Genomic DNA, 6,005 nt, shown 5'->3' on the forward strand with positions numbered 1-6,005 from the left:
GCCAGTTTCTGGAAGACACCTTCTTCAAGCAGTGGTACAGGAAGAAGTGCATCCTTCAAGAAAAACATGATTTTCATGCAGGACAATGCTCCATCACACGCGTCCAAGTACTCCACAGCGTGGCTGGCAAGAAAGGGTATAAAAGAAGAAAAACTAATGACATGGCCTCCTTGTTCACCTGATCTGAACCCCATTGAGAACCTGTGGTCCATCATCAAATGTGAGATTTACAAGGAGGGAAAACAGTACACCTCTCTGAACAGTGTCTGGGAGGCTGTGGTTGCTGCTGCACGCAATGTTGATGGTGAACAGATCAAAACACTGACAGGATCCATGGATGGCAGGCTTTTGAGTGTCCTTGCAAAGAAAGGTGGCTATATTGGTCGCTGATTTGTTGTTGTTTTGTTTTTGAATGTCAGAAATGTATATTTGTGAATGTGGAGATGTTATATTGGTTTCACTGGTAAAAATAAATAATTGAAATGGGTATATATTTGTTTTTTGTTACGTTGCCTAATAATTATGCACAGTAATAGTCACCTGCACACACAGATATCCCCCTAAAATAGCTCAAACTAAAAACAAACTAAAAACTACTTCCAAAAACATTCAGCTTTGATATTAATGAGTTTTTTGGGTTCATTGAGAACATGGTTGTTGTTCAATAATAAAATTATTCCTCAAAAATACAACTTGCCTAATAATTCTGCACTCCCTGTATGTCAAACCATTTCCAACAGAGAGATTCAACTAAACTTTGCTGCAAATGTTAAGAGCTCTGAGAGAAAAGGAAAAAAAAGGGGGAGGGAGATGCAACCACATGTGATTCATGCCCATAACTCTACTAGACATGAAGCAGCTGGATGTTGGTCTTTGTTTAATTTACCTGTGGATGTATTTGGTCTGGTTACTGTCAGCTCTCTCAAGGGTCATTCAGGGAAGTGAGATACATAGATGAAGGAAACTAACGCATTTAGGAATAGTCAACAGTCAAGTTCCTGTGGAAAGAAATTCGACAGCTGTCATTTGAGAAGTTTTTTTTTTTAACTAGGTCAGTGTCATGCTGCAAGATGGCCCTGGGTAATCCTGAGATCCTTCTGGGAAAAAACCATGTTGTGAAGGAAAAGGATTGATGTGTATAAAGTAGCTCCAGAAGTAAGAGGATTAAAGTGAAAGCACTATGCCACAGCCTCCTCCTGTTAGACACTGACACAATACTAAGACTCACCTCAGAAGCCTCACAAACTACCATCAGAGACAAAGAAGCATTCGTATCACATTTGGCTTCGTGAGATGATGGAGAGCTAAGAAGAGCCAAATGTTGAGATATCGAGCAGTGGGCCTTTAGAGCATACCTGCGAGATAACCAGAGAGCTTTCATCCTATACTAAACAAAGACATAATGTACCCACTGTAAAGATAATAGCTGATGAAGATGAGGCAGAAGAGGAGTACGTACCTACTGTTCCAGACCTGGTAACAGCTGAACAGGATCATGTGCACCAGACTGATTATGAGATAAAAAAAAAACACTGTTGAAGCTAATGTTTGAGGGTGAGGTTTGTAAATGTTTCTCTTCTGTTGCTGATGCTTGTCACATGCTCTTCCAAACTGAGAACTTAAACAGTTAATAAAGAGTAGCCTCCCACTCATCCTACTGCTAATTAATGCAACCAGCCTAACAGTCAAACTGTTCTGCACTCCCCTCAGCTATCAGACACTCTGACTGCTCTCAAAGGCATTTCCCTGCTATAGAGGTCAAGATCCAGGGTGGAAAAACTGTAACACAGACTTAAAGTAAAATCCTGTTTATTTTTTTTTGCAAAGGACCAAAGCCCCACTCAGGTTACCCAGCAGATCATTCCCAATCGTCATTAGGAAAGGCACATGGGGTATAATATTTGCCAAGTTAAATATGTGAATCATCAAGAATGGTCATAAACCAAAATTCTGAGCAAACCCATCCGTCTTCTTTGCCATTTATGCTCTCCAGGGTTGTGGTTAGGTCTATCCCCCAGATTTTAGCAGACTGAAATCAGCAAAGACACCATCAACACTTCGATGGCTCATCAAATGAACACCTGTCACAGTTACCCTCTTCTGATTACCTGTTGAGATCTTCAGGTCTGGATCAAAGCGGCGGACAGGCCAACCACTGCAGTCGTTGAGGCTGCGGCTCTAACACGAACACCAACATCATTCAGTGTTTTAGCAGTGTTCATGAGTTTACAGAGAAACTGCTCCTTGACACTGAAAGAATGATCACAGTTCACGTGTAATTTGGTGTTTAAGTGACTGGAGATTAAATTTTCGTTAAACCATTTGGCTTGCCCTCGTGCACTTACAGGCATCAAATTCCATTACCTTTCTTGAGCTGCTCATGCTGCTCATACTTTTTTACTTATTGGCCTTACACAAGTGGAAAGTGAGTTTCTAGTCACGAGATGCAGCCTTCAGTTTCCTTTATGCACATGCACATGATCTGGTTTACAGTTTCCCCAAAAGTAGATGCTTTACTTTGTAACTTAAAGAATTTGGTCCAGATATGGCCTAAGACTGTTCATCATTTCATCTCTCGGTGATCTTGGCTTACTCACAAGAGTAGGTTTAAATATTTGGCCAAATAGAAGGCACGTTTTAAAACCAACACCTCTGCTCAGATACCTGCCATAATCAAGAGCAGTGGCGACCTCTGGAGGACACCACTGCAAATTACAACAACAAACCTCACGTTTATGTCAAGCTGATGATTATTATTTTTAATACTTCACTCTTCATCATCACTCATCTACTAACTTCATCTTGATTATGTTTGATAATAAAAAATAAGATTTCCTTGAGTTTTTAGTGTTTAAAGTAGAATTAGACCTGCTGTGATATATAGCGTGGAGACAGTGGCACTGACAAAAAGACAAGAAGCAGAGTAAAAGATGTTAACGTTTTTATTAGTGACCAGGAGAGACATGATTATTGTTACAGCTCAGGTTGAGTGGTTTGAAGATAAAGCCAGAGAGACTGAGATGGTTTGCACATGTGCAGTGGACGGATAGTGGATATATTGGACAAAGGATGCTGAAGATGAAGCCGGCAGGTAGCAGGAAAAGAGGAAGACTACAGACAAAATTCATGGCTGTAGCAAAGGGAAGGCATGCAGAGAGATGGTTGTTATAGAAGAGAATAATAGGGATAGGGTGATATTGTGACCCCTGAAGGGAGCAGCCAAAACAGCGAGAAAAAGGCAAAGAGTGTTCCTTCAGTGAGAGGCAGGTGTTTTTAAATTTTTTAAACTTAAAAGTTTAAAACCAGATTTTCCTTCAATTGTGAAATTGTGTAACCACTAGATGGAGTGAGAGGTTAGTGTGAAACATACAGTAAGCGCCGTGAAGGCCTCTCACTGTAATCTGCTATAACGCTGTTAAGTTGTTAACTTGTTAGTCGTTGAATTTGTTATTTTGGGATGTTTTTGATGAAAAGAATAAAATTCTCTATCCAAAATGTTTATCTGACAGCGATACACAGCTGTCGTATGGATGGATGTCCCGTAGAGATTTGGACACCTTGTTTTTAAAGCGATAGTTGTCTCTGCTAATAATATTACACTCAACAGTATTATTCTCTTCTTTTGCTGAAGCTTCCCTCTTTAATCAGCTGTGGTCTACAGTAACAGAATAAATGACCAAAAGTCAGGATCTAAATAGAAAACATTTGTGTGCAAGTATGTATGTGTGTGAAATGCTACATTAAAAAAACTGCATTCTTTCAATTGAAATTATTATTTTGTTTTGCAATATTCATTAAAACTTTGGGAACCTCTTGAAGTTCTTCTCAGTTGGCCCTCTATTTCTGTTTCTCTTTCTGTGGGTATATGTGCCCTTTATCGCTCATGGTGTCAGGGCACCTGTTCTTGCACGCTTTCACGCTGTCTGATCTTGGTCTACTTTGCATGCTGTGGGGTTTCTTCACCCTCAAAGTGGAAACAAAGGGCGGGGGAAGACATGTGCAACATGTGATGGAAACACAAACCTTATTCCGGGTCAAAGAAATGGATCAACAAAGAGAAGGGTGGACAAAAAGGAAAAGAGGAGTTGCATGAAGCAGAGAACCTTCCGAGCGGTCCACAACAAAACAGCATCATGTTAATGTTGTTTTTTCTTCCTTCCTTCAAACCTCCTCTTTTTTTGTCTCTCCGGTCTCTTGTTGCTTCTCTGTCTTTAACGCCCCATCTGTTTGCTTCTCCTCTTCCTTCCTCTTTCTCTCTTTTTCTTCATACATTGTGACTCATATGTACTTTTTCCCCCTTCTTCCCCTCTTTTCTTCTTCTGCCGGCCTCTTGAAACTCACGCTCAGTAATCTCAGTCGCCCAGTTTTCCTAAGTTTTGGTATGAAAACATACATGTCTTGGTCTTGTCAGCATAGCAAGGTCACATTCTTTCATATAAGTAAGTGAGAGTTAAATAAGATACACAGCAGCTCAGAATCTTTAGCATGTAATCAGTGTCGGGAAGGTTACTTTTAAAATGTATTCCACTACAGATTACAGAATACATGCCCCAAAATGTATTTTGAAATGTATTCCATTATGTTACTGAGAGTAACGTAATCTGAATACTTTGGATTACTTAATAAATATCACAGCAATGTACTATTGCTGTGTGATTTATTACTGTTACTGAAGGTTACTCGCCATACCACTACCAACTACATTTAATATAAAATGAATAAGTGGGGTGGACATTAGGTAAGGCTGCACTTTTTGCAGTGATCTCATGTAGAAAACTATTCTGCGCGTATATAAAACAGGTCTGCGGCTCCGAAACTGTAATAAAGGGACCTCTGGCTAATATGTCAGGATCCGTAGCCAAAAACTAGCTTTACTTTGTTGTCTGGGTCAACTTTGCTAGCGAGAGACAGAGAGAAGCGTTGAAAGGCTGCTCCAACAGAACTTAGTGTTTCGGAGAAAAACATGAACACAGTGTACAGTCGAGTCTTAATAGCTTACTTACAACTGGGCTCGTCAGGCACTCTTCTTGGCTGCAGTGGTTGTTATTATATTTACATGCTTCCAGCTCCTGTTTCTGTTCAGTGACAACTGATACTTTTCGACTCTCCTTTTTCTCCCTCCTCGTGCTCACAGACACATAACGGGTATCTGGTCTTTAAGTGATGACGTGATGAATCCTGCTTCTGGGCCCAAACTACCCTGTGTTTAATAAGGCTTTTGTGTTTTTAACATGTTTTAATGCTTTGTATCTTGTTCTATATATTCTCAAAAAGCCCCTAAAAACAGTCAGTGATCACTCTTGCCCTCTACCGGTTTTTATTACCACTATTCATTTTAAAGCTCAGTTTTTAAAACCTTACGATGCAACTACAGCCCAATTTCTAAATGATAGAAATGTTTGATCCAAACATGAAAACTTCTCCAGCATCTCTCACTTCAGATGTAGCTCCTCACCCAAGAAGCCAAGAATGAACTTGGCCTAAATCTTCATCAAATCCCCCTAAAAGGTAAACATTCCAATACAAGCTGGTCCCCTATAGATGCAGCCCCCCCCTTGCCAGCTACAACACTGGCTGGCAAGTTGAAGGGACCCTGTAGATTGATGTCCGTGTGACACCAGCCGGGTAAATACTACAGAGTAGTATTCAGATCTGCCCTGCAGATGCACCCTCTATCTTTCTTTATAAGATCTCCTTCATAATAATAAGAATATATACTTTTTTCAGTCAATTTTCATTCTTCAAAAGAAGACAAGTTGACAAAAGACATGTAATGGAGCACAGAGTTCAATCTTCCCAAGTGAAAGGTCTGTGAGAAAAAGTGTAGACCTACATACCGGTAATACTAATTTCCACTCCTGCACATTTCCCCTTACATCAAAGAGAAGCATTAGACATCCATCTACCACAGGGCCAGAGTTTGACTGTAATAGCAGTTACTTCCTGGCCATCTCGTGCCATCCATTCACAGTAGGACCGTGCGTACTCGCCGTTACACTACCAAA

This window comes from Astatotilapia calliptera, chromosome 3 (genome assembly GCF_964374335.1).
Source record: "Astatotilapia calliptera chromosome 3, fAstCal68.1, whole genome shotgun sequence".
In the NCBI taxonomy this organism is placed as follows: Eukaryota; Metazoa; Chordata; class Actinopteri; order Cichliformes; family Cichlidae; genus Astatotilapia; species Astatotilapia calliptera.